Here is a 17,836-nt window from a genome sequence, read left to right on the forward strand (position 1 = left end):
TGGTCCACACAGTCAAAGGCTTTCGCATAGTCAATGAAGCAGAAGTAGATATTTTTCTGGAACTCTCTGGCTTTCTCCATGATCCAGCGCAAGTTAGCAATTTGGTCTCGAGTTCCTCTGCCTCTTCGGAATCCAGCTTGTACTTCTGGGAGTTCTCGGTCCACATACTGCTGAAGCCTACCTTGTAGGATTTTGAGCATAACCTTGCTAGCGTGCGAAATGAGTGCAATTGTACGGTAGTTGGAGCATTCTTTGGCACTGCCTTTCTTTGGGATTGGGATGTAGACTGATCTTTTCCAATCCTCTGGCCACTGTTGAGTTTTCCAAACTTGCTGGCATATTGAATGTAGCACCTTAACAGCATCATCTTTCAAGATTTTAAATAGTTCAACTGGAATGCCATCACCTCCACTGGCCTTGTTGTTAGCCAGGCTTTCTAAGGCCCACTTGACTTCGCTCTCCAGGATGTCTGGCTCAAGGTCAGCAACTACATTGTCTGGGTTGTCCGGGATATCCAAATCTTTTTGATATAATTCCTCTGTGTATTCTTGCCACCTCGTCTTGACGTCTTCTGCTTCTGTTAGGTCCTTCCCATTTTTGTCTTTTATCATGTTCATCTTTGCGCAAAATGTTCCTCTAATATGTCCAATTTTCCTGAACAGATCTCTGGTCTTTCCTTTTCTGTTATCTTCCTCTATTTCTTTGCATTGTTCATTTAAGAAGGCCCTCTTGTCTCTCCTTGCTATTCTTTGGAAGTCTGCATTCAAGTTTCTGTAACTTTCCCTATCTCCCTTGCATTTTGCTTCCCTTCTCCTCTCTGCTATTTCTAAGGCCTCGTTGGACAGCCACTTTGCTTTCTTGCATTTCCTTTTCTTTGGGATGGTTTTCATTGCTGCCTCCTGGACAATGTTACGAGCCTCTACCCAAAGTTCTTCAGGCACTCTGTCCACCAAATCTAGTTCCTTAAATCTGTTCTTTACTTCCACTGTGTATTCATAAGGGATTTGGTTTAGATTATATCTGAGTGGCCCAGTGGTTTTTTCCTAATCTCTTCAGTCTAAGCTTGAATTTTGCTATGAGAAGCTGATGATCAGAACCGCAGTCAGCTCCAGGTCTTGTTTTTGCTGACTGTATAGAGCTTCTCCATCTTTGGCTGCAGAGAATATAATCAATCTGATTTCGATATTGCCCATCTGGTGATTTCCATGTATAGAGTCGCCTCTTGTGTTGTTGGAAAAGAGTGTTTGTGATGACCAGCTTATTCTCTTGACAAAACTCTATTAGCCTTTGTCCTGCTTCGTTCTGAACTCCAAGGCCAAACTTCCCTGTTGTTCCTTTTATCTCTTGGCTCCCTACTTTAGCATTCCAGTCCCCTAGAATGAGAAGAACATCTTTCTTTGGTGTCAGTTCTAGAAGGTGTTGTAAATTTTCATAGAATTGTTCAATTTCAGTCTCCTCAGCAATGCTGGTTGGTGCATAAACTTGGATTATTGTGATGTTGAATGGTCTGCCTTGGATTCGTATTGACATCATTCTATCATTTTTGAGATTGTATCCCATTACAGCTTTTCCCACTCTTTTGTTGACTATGAGGGCTACTCCATTCCTTCTACGGGATTCTTGCCCACAATAGTAGATATGATAATCATCTGAGCTGAATTCGCCCATTCCTGTCCATTTTAGTTCACTGATGCCCAGGATGTCGATGTTTATTCTTGCCATCTCCTGTTTGACCACCTCCAGCTTCCCAACGTTCATAGATCTTACATTCCAGGTTCCTATGCAGTATTCTTCTTTGCAGCATTGGATTTTCCTTTCACTTCCAGGCACGTCCACAGCTGAGCGTCCTTTCGGCTTTGGCCCAACCACTTCATTAGCTCTGGAGCTACTTGTACTTGTCCTCCACTCTTCCTCAGTAGCATGTTGGACACCTTCCGACCTGAGGGGCCCATCTTCCAGCGTCATATCTTTTAGCCTTTTGTTTCTGATCATGGGGCGTTCTTGGCAAAGATACTGGAGTGGCTTGCCATTTCCTACTCCAGGTGGATTGCGTTTAGTCGGAACTCTCCACTATGTCCTGTCCGTCTTGGGTGTCCCTGCACGGCATAGCCCATAGCTTCTCTGAGTTACTCAAGCCCCTTCGCCACGACAAGGCAGCAATCCATGAAGGAGAAACTTCTAAGTCCTCTCTTATGCCAAACATAATCCTGGTCCTGTGGAATGGACGATGCAGCCCCCACACTGCATTACAAAGCCAACGCAGGAAGACATGACCCTGGCACCACTACTCTGCAGGCAAAATTTAGGTGTCCAAACATCTCCTGTAACTCCTTCAGGCTCACTCTCTTCCCCAAGAGTCTGTGTATTGTATGCTGGATGGGGCTGCGGAGTAAATTGGCCACTACCAGGCCAGGGCCACGCCAGCAGTGTCACTGACAAGCCATGTGCAGTGGCTAAACTGCTGCCTGGCCAAAGCCAAGCCGGGAATGATATGGACATGTCAGTTGTCGGTGCTTGCCCCATACTTGGACCAGGCCATGCAGGGAAGTGCAGTGAAGTGTCATGTGCAATCAGGGACTCACCTGACAAAGGTATTGTGACAGGCTCATCCCTGCTGCCTGTGCCATCCCGACCAGCTTTCCCAGTTGTCTCCTGACTGTTCAAGGCTGGAGTACTAGACACTACCATAATTGGAGTAGGCCTATCTTCATCCGTGTCATGATTTGCTGCCTGCACTGCCGTCCGCCTGGCTTCCAGTCCAGATATGTCTTCATTATGCTGCCCCGCTTCTAAAATGGCAAACCTAGTCATTAAATTATCTGCCAGAGCCCTAAGCTTAGTTCTATGGTGACCTTTGGATTCCCTAGCTGACTGGCACAGCTGCTTCTAGATTGAAGGGTTGCCCTAGCAAATCTGGCAGCTTGAAGGGCAATAATATTTTCCTGGAGTTGTTTCCATTTGGGCCATGACTCCTCATCCGAAGAAGATTGTGGGGGCGAAACCTGAGGTACCGGCTGTTTTTTGGCCGGCTGTTTTCCCTTCTTATTCCCCTGACCCTTCCTCGGGGCCATTTTGCATTCCAAATTTACCTGGCCACTGAAAACACGACATTGGAACCTCGACTTCTAGTACGTAAATCAATGCCCAGTTCACCCAGGCAACACCGGGAATTGAACAATCTCACTATTAAGTCATTTATTTATTTTATTTTATAATGATACCTAAGCCACACTCTTTCGATTAATTAGTGAAAATACAAAATTTACCCTTATAAGTCAATGTAACTAAAACTTAAGCCTAATCAATTATTGAATTCTTGTTTAAGTATTCTATTTTATATTCATTGTTGTTGTTGTTGTTGTTGTTGTTGTTGTTGTTGTTGTTGTTGTTGTTGTTACTAGTATAATTGAACTCAAACTTTCCTGAAAATTGACAATCCTGGGATCCCACAATTAATTTGATTAACCATGCAGGAGCCAACAGAATTTTTTTAGCACAAAATGAATGCCACTACAAAAGCAGCGTGCTCAGCCAATCACCCAACGCCTAAAAATTCAAATCTATGCAACGTGGCAATATTTGATGCTAAGCCAGTAGTAAGAAAATTTTAGGGGGAGGAAAAGGGTGGCCGTCTACAGTAATTGGTGGCCGTCTACAGTAAACCGCTCCTCCACAGGTCGAACCAACGGACTCAAAGGAGCACTAGGACTAATCTCCAACTTCCCATCCCCATTAATATCTATATGAATTTAATTTGACCAGTATTCATATTATTATTGCTATTATTTAAGTCTATTTCCCCCCCCCCCTTTTTAAAGCAAAGTCCTCAGGAGCCACCATGCAGCCACGCAAATCGCACAGTCACGCCGCTCTTTAGGACAACTAAAAGCAAATTAAGTAGCAACAAAACAGAATATTAGACTCAATTAAAGCAAACCATGATTAGACTAACTCAATTAACCCAAGCATCCGCTCCAGAGGAAACCGAAAATGCAATTAGAAATAAAAACCAACAAAAGAAATCAAGAATGAGCAAACTGGGGGAGGGAGCTGATGCTGCCCTCCCTATCCAATGCAAGAAGCTGCGCAGTTCTAGATGCCAACCACAAAGGCGGTGAAAGAAACCATCAGCCGTAGTCTTTTGTTTACTGACACCAGCAAGAAAGAGGAAGAGAGGAAGGGGGACAGTCTTTAAATAACCTATCATCCCCTCCTCTTCTTAAGCAGCTCACGTGACACTTGACAGAGATCTTATGTCCTCCAGGGAAGACGGCAAAGGTAAGCCATGCTGCCAAAGCCCTGGCTCAGCAGTGGCTTATTCATTCCAGAGTTTTCTCTGAGATGAGAATCGAGTACTCAGAATGGCTTGCCATTTTTTTCTTCTGGGTGCAATCTGGGATTGTGGCACTTGCCCAAGGCCACACAGGCTGGTTCTTCTCCTGAGACACACAGTGAGGAACTGAACTCTCAACTTAACTCACTGAACCAGTGACTATTTTGCAGAGTAGCTAGCTTTCCTTGCTCCTTTATTCCAAGATTCCAGACCTGACCCAGTTAAATATGGAATTTGCAGTCTTAACACCTCAAATACTGGGTTGATGGGCAAACAATAGACAGGTGAGTATTTAGTGGACAAGCTTGTTCTGTCCTTCTACTATCTATTAGTTTCCTAAATATATTTAACAAGATAAGATCAAGATAACTGGAAAAGCAAGACAAGAGGCATTTCCTGCTTGTACTGCCCCTTCCCCACCTCCCAAAGTCCAGAATAAATCAGCCTCAATTAGCCTGTGTCTATGAAGCTCATTCTCATCATCCCTCTTTTCTTCCATTGGGGCTGGTCTCCCTGATTTTTCTCCTTCTTCAGTTTGGTAGCAAATGAATCACCTGTGTGATCTTTCCACCTCCCCCTGCTGATCAGACAATTAATGAGTAATAGAAAGATCTTTGTAAATTATCACTATGATTACTACAGACCTGCAAGTTATTCCACTCCATCTTGCTTCTATGAAAAGCAACATACCTACCATCAAAGCAACACATTGCAAATAGTGTGCTATTTCTGTGCTGTGATATTAACAATAGAAATAGTTTGTCATCAACATTTAATTATAGCATTTATTTTTATAAGTGACTTTCTGAGCTCTACCTGAAATCTATGTTTAGTTTCCCATTTGAACTGTTTCAATGCAAAGTTTCCTCACACTGAACACCTCTTGTATATTCCTTTATCAATCTAAGCCATGTAAAACAAGCCTAATTCTTACCTCTTGGTTTCAGCTCTCAAACCCTACTACAGGTTCACAACTGGCCCATAGTGGGATCACACTTCTTAAATTACCTTCTCAATTAATGCCATAAGTCATGGGGGAGTGAGCTGCAGATGCGGCTGAGTTGCCCGCCAGCTTGAGAAAAAAAACATCTGGTGAGAAGTGTGACACTGTGTTGCAATATCCTCCACCATCTCAAAACTGGTTACAGCTGAGTGCTTCCTTTCTGCAAGTTTTTTCAAAAAGTAGACAAATAATGTTAACACAATATATCATCAACATCCGGCTAATTTATTCTATACAGTATTTGAGCATATTGCATACCACGTCAACTCTGCAACTTACATTTACCAACAGCTGTTTTTCTTTTTTAGAGCAGATGGTACATTGAGTGTACCGTGACATAATTCACATTTGCATTATCAGTCACAAATGCTAATGTGTTTGTGGAAACTGAATTTTTGTGTCGAGCTAAGATATTTTTAGTAGCCGTAGCACTTTTTAGCATCCTCCTGAAATCTATTCATTTGTTAGTACAGTCATTAGTAGAGCCAACTTCTGCCTCAAGTTGACTGGGTAAAAGTAGGCTTCTCTGCAGCATTTACCAAAACAAATGTTTATTCATTGCCTCTTTGATCTGATCTGGACTTGTTCCCACTGCTCTTCACATTACTATATGGTCAATACTCTTTTTCTGTTCAGAAATTTGGAGTGGATCCAGTGAGAACTTATAGAAACCAATATTCTTTGCTGACACCTTGCAGAAAAGTGTGATGCTAATTGGATTCTGCAGCCTCCATCCACATAAGTACAATGATATCTGACAGCATGCTACTAAGTTGTCACTTACAGAGCAAATGCCATGTCTATTTCTGGCTTCGGTGATATTTGAACACAGAACACTTGTGTTGATTTGGAGCTTGTCCTTTTGATGAACTTCTCCATTAGTTTGCTCCTTCCAAAATCTAGGAAGTCTATATTTACTTCACAAAACTTGACACTACACACACAGTGTAATCCTTCTGGGTCTTCATTTCACAGAAAGCCCTGGAAAGGGTCGATATAAATAAGAATGGATTGGATGGCACGTTGGATCTGTGCCATTTTAAATCATTGTACACTTTCAGTAACATGCACTGGGAAGGAGGAAACCCAAAATACCATTTGCCAAACCGCACAAGCAGCAGCAACAACACTACCGATACTTGTGCCTTTTGTGTTTTCACCAAGTAGGACAAGCTTCTGTACCGTACACCTGTTGAAAAAACAACATTGTTGCTCAAGTGATTTTAAACTTGATATAGAAAATATGCCTTTAAAAAAGAGACTAGGATCAACTCTCAGATATGGATATTTAATGAAGGGTATGATACTCCAAGCTGGCTGGATAAGAGTTTGATTCACTACTGTGCCTCCTGGGAGAAAAGCCAGCCTGTGTGGCCTTAGGCAAGCTACACAGTCCCAGGATTCCTGCAGAAGAAGGGAATGGTACACAAATTCTGAATGCTCTCTACCTGGAAAAGATTGCCGTAAGTCAGGATCAACTTGATGGCATACAATTATTGTTGTTGTCGTGATCCTCCAAACATCTGAAGTTAAATTTACCATCATGCTACACTATGCTAGTAATCAAGGAGAAACATATGAGATGCAATACGAGAAACATATGAGATGCAATACGAGAAACATATGAGATGCAATGTTATGTAACTCTTGCCCAGCTTTTATGTTTCGTGGAAAATACTAGCAGGAGTCTAAGCAAAAGACCAGTATGAGAGAATGGATGTTCGCAATTCTGTCCTGTCGTACCCCTTTTGGTCTCCCAATATTGCTTTCTATCTTGAGAAATTAAGGGTAACACTACACGCCATCACATAGTATCATTTATTTTTGCCCTTGTTGGCAATATTTCATTTTGAAGACCTAGTAGCCTAAAGCCAAGTCTACCCTCATTTTTGTGTCATGCCAATTAACATGGCTTGATGGTACTCCTTTGTTTCCATTTGTTGTTGCTATCATCATTATTTTCATTATTACTGCTACCACTACCGTCATCTTAGCAGTGTCATAAACAACCTCAAAACTGCAACAACTTTATATCTCATATCCAGGTGAAGATATGTGCTTTTTCATTGTTGCATAAAGCTCAATGATGTGGGACCGTGCACTTCCCCTGGGGATAAACATCCATAACCAAAGGGCTGCTATTAGAATGGCCCATGCTGCCCACCCATCCCCAAAACTAAAGCTTTAGTTCCTCAGCATTGGGGGCCTTTCAGTCCCTTGAATCTCAGGTTATTTAGGACTTTATACACAAGTACTAACACCTTGAATCAGGTCTAGTGGCTCACAAGCTGTAATAGTGCCGTAAGGATTGGTTTCATGTGATTCCAAGTATTCACATCAGTTCACAATTCCATTCCTGCATCAGCTGCACTTTTTGGACCATCTACAAAAATAACTTTATCGACAGTGCATTGCAGTATTCCAGGCACGAGGAGATTACGGCATGGATAATTGAAGCCATGTTATCTTATCACAGGAACAATCACAGTTGGTGAACCAATTGTAAATGGCCATTTCAGTGTCTTTGTAGACTTGTAAGGCCATCTTTTCTATAGATCCAGAGAAATACTTCACTTTCAGAAGTTATTCTAGCATAAGTGAACCACATTGAGGCAGTTATTCAGCAGTAACACTGTGTTCAGCAGGTCTTACTCTTTAGTATGTTTAGAGCTGCAGCTACACAGAACAATCTGAAGTATGTATGTGTTGGAATGTTTTGCAGCCTTGCAGACTACTTGGAGAAGCTGGGAGGGAGGGTGATTGTCAATCTATCCAGCACTAATCAATTGTTCCCTCCCTGCTTCTGAATTTCAAAGAGAGCCCAGCCTCTCTGTTCAGCTCTTTCCTTCTCAAGAGTCTGCTGAGGCCTGTTGCTCAAAGCAGCCAGCCATTTTGTTAGTTTTCTGTTATCCACTCATGGTAAATAATTTTAAATTCTCTCTCCTAATAATGTCTCGGAGTGAGTTAGTGAGACTGTAAGTGCCATTTGTGAAGAAGAGGGAACTTGAAGCTAATTCTGGTCTGTTAATCCCTGCACTTCAGTTGTGTAGCTAGAGGAACTTAATCGAAATTTAAAACTTTGCAATGACATGTATTCGCAAAGGCTTTCATGGCTGGGATCTAATGGTTGTTGTGGGTTTTTCGGGCTCTTTGGCCGTGTTCTGAAGTTTGTTCTTCCTAACGTTTCTCCAGTCTCTGTGGCCGGCATCTTCAGAGGACAGCACTCTGTGCTCTGGTGTAGTATGCTTGGGAGCTGAGTATTTATGGCTGTGAGATAGGCTTGCAATCACATGCTTCTTTAATTAGAAGTAAAGCCCACTAAATTCAACACAGCTGAGTCCCATATAAGTGAGCAGAAGATTGCTACCTAAGGCTATAATCCTATGCACATTTGTATAGAAGAAAACTCCTCTCGGTGTAGTGTGGCTTATTTTTGAGCTAGCATCAACTAACGAATCTCTTTAACTCTAGAACAGCTCAGTCCTAATGAAATCAAGGGGACAATCTTTCATTGAAAGATTTACCCTTTGCTCATTCACTGCCTTGGCTCCTCTCATATACTCATATTCCACCAATTCATCCATTTTCATTCCTTTCTTACCCTATTAGTAAAGGTATTTTGAGTTGCTAACCCATGTTGCTTTATTCACTACATTCATATATAGTGCTGTACCTGATCAATCTCATATTTTTTCCTCCTTTGTGTGTTTTGGGATATACCTTTACCCAGCTCATAACACTTGGCTGTATTACCATTTCCTCCAGGCATTCTTCTCCTCAACAGAATGTTAAACAAGATACATGCAGTAAGCATTCACCAGGACAGGTGTCCAGAGACAGCTGCTTTGAAGAGGCAAAAATTCTCTTAAATTAACCTCTTCTATCAAGTCTGAACATCATATACAGCTGATCACTCATCCTTAGAAATGTAAACATGTTAAGGCTCTAACAGAGACTAAAATGAAGTAAATGAATCTCCAAATTATAGGAGGTAAGAAAGCTGCTACCGTGATAATCACACACAGAGTTAGCACTTGGGGAACTGCCTCGTCTGGTGATGGGCCATCAACAATATGCAATTAAACCTTTCTTCATTTTTTTGGAATGATGCAACTAAGCAGGGTCCTTTTGTGTCAATAGGAACATGAGAGTAGAGCAAGCTACCTTATACTCAGTCAGATCATCCACCTATTGAGCCCATCGTTGTTAGCTTGAGCTGGTAGCAGTGCACAAAACTTTCAGCTAGGATTTTGTCCTTAGTCAGCCTAGAAACCCTGGTATTCTTTCATGGTCTCCCATCCAAATAATAATGAAATACAACCCTACGTAGCAGTAACATACACAGGACTTCATGTGTTCACAGTGATCTGGTGGTATGCTTCACACAGTGGCTGTTCAAGAACTAAACCCTTTACTTCTCCTGCAGTGTATTCATTTGGAGAATGTGTTGTGTTTCCAAGCAACTTCTCACAGTGTCTGGTATTTTGGTGCATCAGTACAAGCAACATCTCCTAGGGCAAAAGATATGGCCCATAAGCACACACATGCACCAACACTGCCAAAACAGGGTACATAATTTACAGTTTGATCAATTTTTCCATACCAAATTAACCTGGATAGCCAGTGAGGTGTAGTGGATAGCATATCAGACTAAGCAACCTGGATTCCAATCCATGTTTCAACATGGAAACTCATAAGGGTGATGGCCATGAGAAACAACTACTTGACTATCTGACATGTTTCAAAAACCTTACAGGAGTCGTCATAGGTTGGAAACATCGTTGATGGCCCATAACGAATAATTAACCTTATGGGACAGAGTTTCAAATTGGGAAGAAGCCTTTCTTATGAGCATAGTATGGATTATGGAACAATTGGGGGAGGGCTTTTACCTTTGGATCAATTTGTTGGCCTGGGTGGTGAATTTGTCCCATTTTCTAGGCTTAGAGCTAGATATTATTTGCCAACCTCTGCTAAATAGAACATTTACAACGACAGCATTTATTGATATCTCATTACATCCCTGCAGCTTTGAGTGCCTCAGCATTTCCCACCCTTTTTGAGATTGTCATCACTGAATCAGTACAGAAAAACCAACCAACAAAATCTGCTTTAAATATTTATTATGCTGTTGAGCGAATAGGAGATAAAGGATGGGGAGGGAGTACGGATTGAAGAACTGGAATTTTTGTCTTTTCAACAGATAGTCCCATTTATGTGGCTTATTCGGCAGACAATTATGTTTAAGTCTGCTCATGGTTGGTGATGTTATACATCTGGTAACTGTTCTTAAACATATGTCTAGTCTGGCCATAATTGTGGGGATGGGGGGATGAGCTTATCATTTGTATTAATTTTGTGCTGGTGCAATTGTTGAACTTTGTAGATGTACACATTTTGTTAAATTACCTTTTTTTTTGGTGTGTTTTTTTTAATTAACTAACATCCAATGGACAGGGATTCTCCTTGTCCTTATGGTGGTAAAACGACCAATACTGCAACACTGAAAAGAAGAAATCCCATCTTCAGTTAAGGAATGGACTTAGCACCTTACAACTTTTTCGAGTGTGTGGCATCTAGGCAGTAATGGCATGAAGTCTTCTTTCATTGATGACAATGCTATGAGAGGTTTCTCCCCCACTGTTAGGTCTTGGGTTTTCTTATTATTGCTCTATCCTTTATCCTTTTCTGTTTTGAGATACTTTGTTATTTTCTGGTGTCTCTATTCTTTATTTTTATCTTTGCTTCTGGTTTTGTTGTTTTTTATATGATTTAAGAACAATAAAAATACATTCAAAATGATTTTTTTTAAAAAAGTGAAGGTTTTGAAAACAGGCGGGTTTTTCCCAAGAACTCTTGAAAATGAATGACAGGCTAATTCAAATGAAATAAAGGGGAATTGTCAAAGACTAGAAACAATCAAACCACTGACCAAATTTCTAAGCCTCTATTCAGAGGCTACATGTACAAGTAAATGTATTGGTTTATCTTGTTATTCCTCCCCTTTTGTTTTCAATTACCACCATGCCCATTCTCATCTATGTCTCTCAAACTGTTGATGTTCTGGTTGTAATCTACTCATCTTTCATACATGCCTTGTTGTGCCACATACTTTTATAGTACAATTCATCTATTATCCATCCATCTACTTGTCTGTCTATCTATGTGTTCATCGAGACACATACAAATATGATTTGATGACACAAATGTGCTGAAAGGCCTTTGTGCCGCACAGAGCAGATAAGTTGTAGGATGTTGAGTTGTCATCATTAGCTCAACTTCTGAAGGTCCTTGTAACCTCTGAAGGTCTTTGATTCTGTGCAACATGATTTTTACAGCTGCAAAGCTGAGCTCACAGTGCAAGGTGGTATGGGTTTTTCCCCTCCTTACCTTAAATCTGAGCAAGCAGCCTCTTGGGCAAAGTAGGGTATAGGAAGCAAGAAGGTGAACAGAGAAAAATGTCTTTACAGATTGTAGACTTGTCTGGTCAAGAACTATGCCATGTCTGTGTCCAGCCTGTTCCCACATATGCATATGCTGCCATGTATTCCCACCACAGGAATGCTAAAGAGCAATTGGGCATATACTGTGCTTTAAGAATCTGATGTGCACTCCTGTGTTCATTTATTCATAAACTTACTGCATATAAAAATGCTGAGTACAGTAATTGGCAAATTGTTCATACCTACCCCAAATCTGTAGTGCTATTGGCTGAGTTGTAGCATTGATGTCTCAATGAACTTTTTCTCTTCCTTGTTGCATTAACCCACTGTACTTACCTCCCTGTAGATGACTTTTGTTTTCTCGTTCATGTGATTAATAGTATTGATCAGCAGAACTAATTACAAACATTGTGCAGACTGTACCTTTGCTACTTATCACACACACACACACACACACACACACACACACACACACACACACACACACACACACACACACACACACACACACACACAAACCTAAGGAGGTTTGGTTACATTTGAAAGATGGACTAAGAAAATGCAGATGTTGCATAAATAGAAAGGGCAGGGCACTACAATACAAAGAGGCAATACTGGCAATCCATATTTTCACCTCTGTTGTCTTCTGTCATGGCAGAGGCTAAGCCTGGACTGTGGAACAACATCTTTTTCCCTTGACAGAAAAGGGAAGTTAACTAGCTATAAATACCTGTTTAGTTACTTATAATGATTTTTTTTTGCTGACTATATACAGAAAATAATGTGGAAAACACTATGGGTTGGGGGCAGGCTGTTCATACTTGTTGAAAAATAGTCCCAACAATTGCTTTGTTTTTGGGCGAGAAATGGTTAAGGGATGAAAAAAAGGAGTCAGCTTCTAGGATTTTCCCTTGTGTGGTGTCACTATGTGAATGGTAGTGAGCACAAGAGGGTATCCTATAAACCATCTTGACTGTTGCCATTTGTGCTCTCAACACAAATGCCCTTTACCATGTGAAGCTTGGTGTTGTTTTTCCTGCTGGTAATGCAGGCACAGTGTTGTACAGCAATATCAGGCTATTTCCTGGCTTTTTGAATCGTAGATACAGAAGCACAATAATCCACATTCATAAACCAGAGGTTTTTAAAAAAGAATTGAATTCCTTGTAATATGCTAACCTGTTCATTTTCCTATGTGATTGAAATCAAGATAATGTACAGCTTAACAAAAGAAAAGAGCACCATATAAAACGTGGTCTGTTATCAATACATTGGTTAAACACACACACACTCACTCTCTCTACACACACACAAACACAGAGAGAAGTATCTCTATGGTTTTCATGAATTTTTCCAAATGTCCTTCAGTGCCCTGCAATTTTAAAAAGCCTTGTCAGTTTGTGGCTTGAAACTTGAAACAGAAGACAATTTAAAGATGCCAGAAGCAATCAGACTTCTTGCAACTAAACAATTTTTAGAAATTTTAGCTTGATTACATTTACATAAATTAATTATGGATGGATTTTAACCATCAAAAATGGCATTTTGCTAACCAATTCTAATTAATCTAATTCAACAGGACATAATTATGTTCTGGACCCAAGCTCAGAGTGGGACAACAGAGAGCACAAACTTGCCCAAATCAAATTCTATATTTTTAGGTCATAGTCCTGAATAATTTAGGAGAATTTGAATACATCAGTCATGTCTAAGAAAAAACATGGCTGGTTGCTTTGATTCTGCAATAAATAATTCTTTCATTACAGCTGTCCTTCTTTTTCCAGAGACCTTTAGTTGCCTGATCAGGTCCATTAAACTAATTGGGTACTCTTCTGCTATGTGTGTATTATTGATTGATTGCATTGCATTGCATTGTATTGTATTTATACCCTGCCTATCTAGTCGAACAACCACTCTAGGTGGCTAAGACAAAGGTCATAATTACACTGGTAAAAGAACTGGTTTTTGAAATGCATTTATGTTCAAATGAATCCATGTTCAAAAGAGTGTCCCCATTATGTAAACGTACACCCGGATTACTTTGCCAAGGAAGCATGTTTTATCAGTGGAACACAAGCTAAAATGTTGTTCTGCTAGTTGTTTAGTCGTTAAGTCATGTCCGACTCTTCGTGATCCCATGGACCAGAGCACGCCAGCCCTCCTGTCTTCCACTGCCTCCCGGAGTTTGGTCAAATTCATGTTGGTAGCTTCAATGACACTGTTCAACTAGTGTTCTGCTAGAGAGTTGTTCAAAATAGTATGCATGTGAAACTTGATTCATTTTATTCATTTTTCCTCTCTCCCTCCACTTCCTACAATGGAGCAGGACACCTGTTATTCCAGTGAGAGTGCTTCTAATATATGGGTAATTACGGGCAGGGGGAGATATGGTGTTGGCGCAGTAGCAATCAAGTGTAGAAGAATAGCGGACAGATGTTTGGAGGCTGTCCCCTGTTCTAGCTCTGCTGCCACCTGTTCAAACCTAGGTAACCAGCTGGACCCCCTCTCTGTCCCTGGTGTTGATAAATGCCAGGTCTGCCCACAATAAAACCCAACTCATCCAAGACTTGATCCTGGTGGAACGGGCAGACCTGGCCTGTATAACTGAGACATGGGTGGGTGCTGAGGGTGGTATGCCATCCAACACCAGGGCAGACCAGGCGGGGGGGTCACCATTGTTTATAAGGACATCTTTGAGGCTGCTAGGCTCTCTGTGGTGGTAAGCCTGGGCTTAGAGGCCGTTCATGTGTCATTTGGGGCCAGGGGTGGATTTGGGATTGTGCTGGTATACCGCGCTCCCTGTGATCCAGCGCAGTCTGTGCCAGAGCTAGCGGGTTTTGTCTACACAGCTCCGTTGAGGTCCCCAGATTATTGGTTCTGGGGGACTTCAACATTCACACGGAGACTGAGGTTTCCAGCCCAGCTTCATGAGTTCCTGGAAACCATGGCTTCCTTGGACTTGACTCAGCAAGTCAATGGCTTTACCCACGTAGGCGGCCATATGCTGGATTTGGTCTTTGCTGCCAAGCAGAGAGAGTGTGCTCCAATGATGGCTGACTTTTCATGGATGGATCACCACCTAATTAAATGCAGCCTCTCAGAGGCACTTCCCTCCCATGGGGAGCTTGGGCCCATTAAGATGGTCTGCCCCTGCAGGTTACTGGATCCTGATGGATTCCAAGATTCCATGCGGGGGATTCCAGCTGACTTGATTGGTGCTTCTGTCAATGCTGTGGTGGATGGCCGGTATATACAATAGCAGTTAACAGCACATAGATAATAGTTCAAGATGGAGAGAATAAAAAGAAAATTAAATAGTGCCCAGAAGGAAGGCCTGTCTGAACAACCAGGTCTTAAGTTGGTTTTTTAAAATGCCCAGTGAGGGAGCCAAATGGATCTCAGAGGGGAGTTTGTTCCAGAGACAGGGAGCCACAGCTGAGAAGGCCCGGTGTCTCGTTCTTTCTTTCCGGACCTCCCTCGGCGTTAGGCTGCTCAGTCACCCCTCCTGACTAGAACAGGTGATACGAGTAGATCTAGGTGGGAGGAGGCGTTCCACTAAGTATCGAGGTCCTAAACCATTTAGGGCAGGGGTCTCAAATTCAATTTACCTGGGGGCCGCTAGAGGCAGAGTCTGAGTGAGGCTGGGCCACATCAGATTTTCCGGCAAGTGGATCAAGAGCCCGAGGAAGCCACCCAAGAGTTTCCTTAACCCAGCTAGGGCATTGAAGATTTAGATTTTAAAGACTTAGAAAAAATGGTAAGATAAGTGTGAAGTAAGCTTAGTAAGAAAACATTGACGAATGTAATAATGATATATAGTATACTGTTCTCTATCACATTCTTTATTTTTTATTTACCCAAATACCCTGATCCAAATCCCCTTACCTATAATCTTCCCTTACATAATGGAAAATAAATAAATAAATAAATAAATAAATAAATAAATAAATAAATAAATAAATAAATAAATAAATAGATGATGATGATGATGATGATGATGATGATGATGATGATGATGATGATGATGATGATGATGATGATGATGAATGCTTTTGCTAGTCTCTGGGAGGTGCAAAGAAGGGGAAGGCTCAGTCAGCAGACAGCTGGGATGTCGAGTGCTTTCCTGGGACAAGCAGAAGTATGTGTGAGAGAGAGATACTCAAGGGGGATAAAGGGAAGGGCTAGAGTAAGAAAAAATTGGTGGGAGAAGCACATCTCAACCAGAATGCATTGTCTATTATTTATTTGACCAGAGAGAGGTAGAAAGGAAAGGGTCTACTGAAAGAAGATGGGAGGGGGATGAGACCAAAGAGACAATGGCAGAAATCTATATAATCAGTGAATGTTTCCCAGCATTCTTCAAGGCACAGAACAGAAACAAAGGGCACTCATAGACAAACAGAAGAAAGTAAAACAGTAACAGGGATTATGGAGGGAAGAGACATTTCTGTAGTAGTGATTTCTCAAACTGAGAGGAGGTAACAAGTGGGGTACCACAAGGCTCAGTCCTGGATCCGGTGCTCTTCAAGGTGTTTATTAATGAACTGGATGAGGAGATGCAGGGAATGCTTATCAAATCTGTGATGACATAAAATTGGGTGGGATAGCTAATACTTTGGAAGAGAGGAACAAAATTCGAAAAGATCTTGATCAACTTGAGCACTGGGCTGAAAACAACAAAACGAAATTTAACGGGGATAAATGTGAAGTTCTACACCGGGGGGGCGGCAAAATGGAGAATACTTTGCTCGATAATAGGAGTGTGAAGGATCTTAGAATTGTTGTAGATCAAAAGCTGAATATGACCTAACAATGCTATGTGGCTGCAATAAAAGCAAATGGCTTTATTAACTATATTAACTTTAAATATACTATTTATTACAGTCTTAATTAACTATCTATAGTTTCCAAATCCCATGAAGTACTAGTTCCCCTCAGTTCAGCTCTGGATAGGTCTCATTTGAGTATTGTGTCCAATTGTGGACACCACACTTTAAGAAAGATGCTGACAAACTGGAACAAGTTCAGAGGATGGCAAGAAGGATGATGAGGGGATTAGAACTAATATCTATGAGAAAAGACTGAAAGAATTGGGCATATTTAGTCTTGAGAAAAGGGGAGATATGATAGCACTTTTCAAATACTTGAAAGGCTGTCACACAGAGGAGGGGCAGGGTTTTTTCTCAATCATCACTGAGTGCAGAACACATAATAATGGACTCAAGTTACAAGAAGTCAGATTTCAATTGAATATCAGGAAAAACGTCCTAACTGTTTGAGCAGGACAACAATGGAACCAAATCTTGGTAGGTGGTGACTGCTCCAACCCTGGAGGCATCTAAGAAAAAAAATTAGACAACTTTCTGACAGATATACTTCGATCTGGATTTCTGCATTGGGTTGGACTCAATGACCTTATAGGCCCCTTCCAGCTCCATTATTCTGTGATATTATAGTCAGACCAAGATTTTCATTCTTAGGAAAGTTCTTTGGAAACTGTTATTCATTAAAATGAGGTCACAATTCACAGAAGTACACAGTATGTTATCTATCTTTTTTAATAAATTGGAGTCAAATGTTGGCATAATGAAATAGGTACTAGAAGGACGTTTTTGACAGACATGTTTACTAACATAGCTCTACTTCTTCAGAGCAGCTTGGCCTCCAAAAAAAATTTCAGATATTATCTTCCAGCACCACCCATCAAATCATCCTTCCATTAGTGCTATATTGTCTTGCATACGTGAAACCTTTTAAGGTTTAGTGTTTCCATGGAATGTATAAATATGGATTGTTATGAATAATGGGGATAAATTGATGGTTAGGATCATGTCAGTCTTTTAATTCCAGCAGTGCAACCAATACGAAATAGCCTCTAGACACAAAAAATATGCAGCTAGAAAGAAAATGCATGACTAGCCTCAATCCAATGGACTCAGTTGCCCATCATTTTATAGGGAAACTTCTCTTTAGCCTTCTATTATAGAGGAATATATGTCTTTATTCTGAGTAAAGGACAAATGTGTTACCAGCATCCCTAATGATCACTGCAGTTAT

The 17,836-nt window shown here is 41.1% G+C and overlaps 2 long non-coding RNA genes across 2 annotated transcripts in view; one reads left to right on the plus strand and one right to left on the minus strand.

Moving 5' to 3' along the window:
- LOC144588403 (uncharacterized) overlaps positions 1 to 13,913 on the minus strand; it is a 39,094-nt gene extending 25,181 nt beyond the window's left edge. The window contains exon 1 of the long non-coding RNA XR_013543947.1: positions 5,268 to 13,913. This is a non-coding gene — a long non-coding RNA (uncharacterized LOC144588403). The remainder of the gene's footprint in view (positions 1 to 5,267) is intronic.
- LOC144588404 (uncharacterized) overlaps positions 1 to 17,836 on the plus strand; it is a 272,384-nt gene that overhangs the window by 240,070 nt on the left and 14,478 nt on the right. The window lies entirely within an intron of this gene.

This window comes from Pogona vitticeps, chromosome 3, assembly GCF_051106095.1.
Source record: "Pogona vitticeps strain Pit_001003342236 chromosome 3, PviZW2.1, whole genome shotgun sequence".
Classification (NCBI taxonomy): Eukaryota; Metazoa; Chordata; class Lepidosauria; order Squamata; family Agamidae; genus Pogona; species Pogona vitticeps.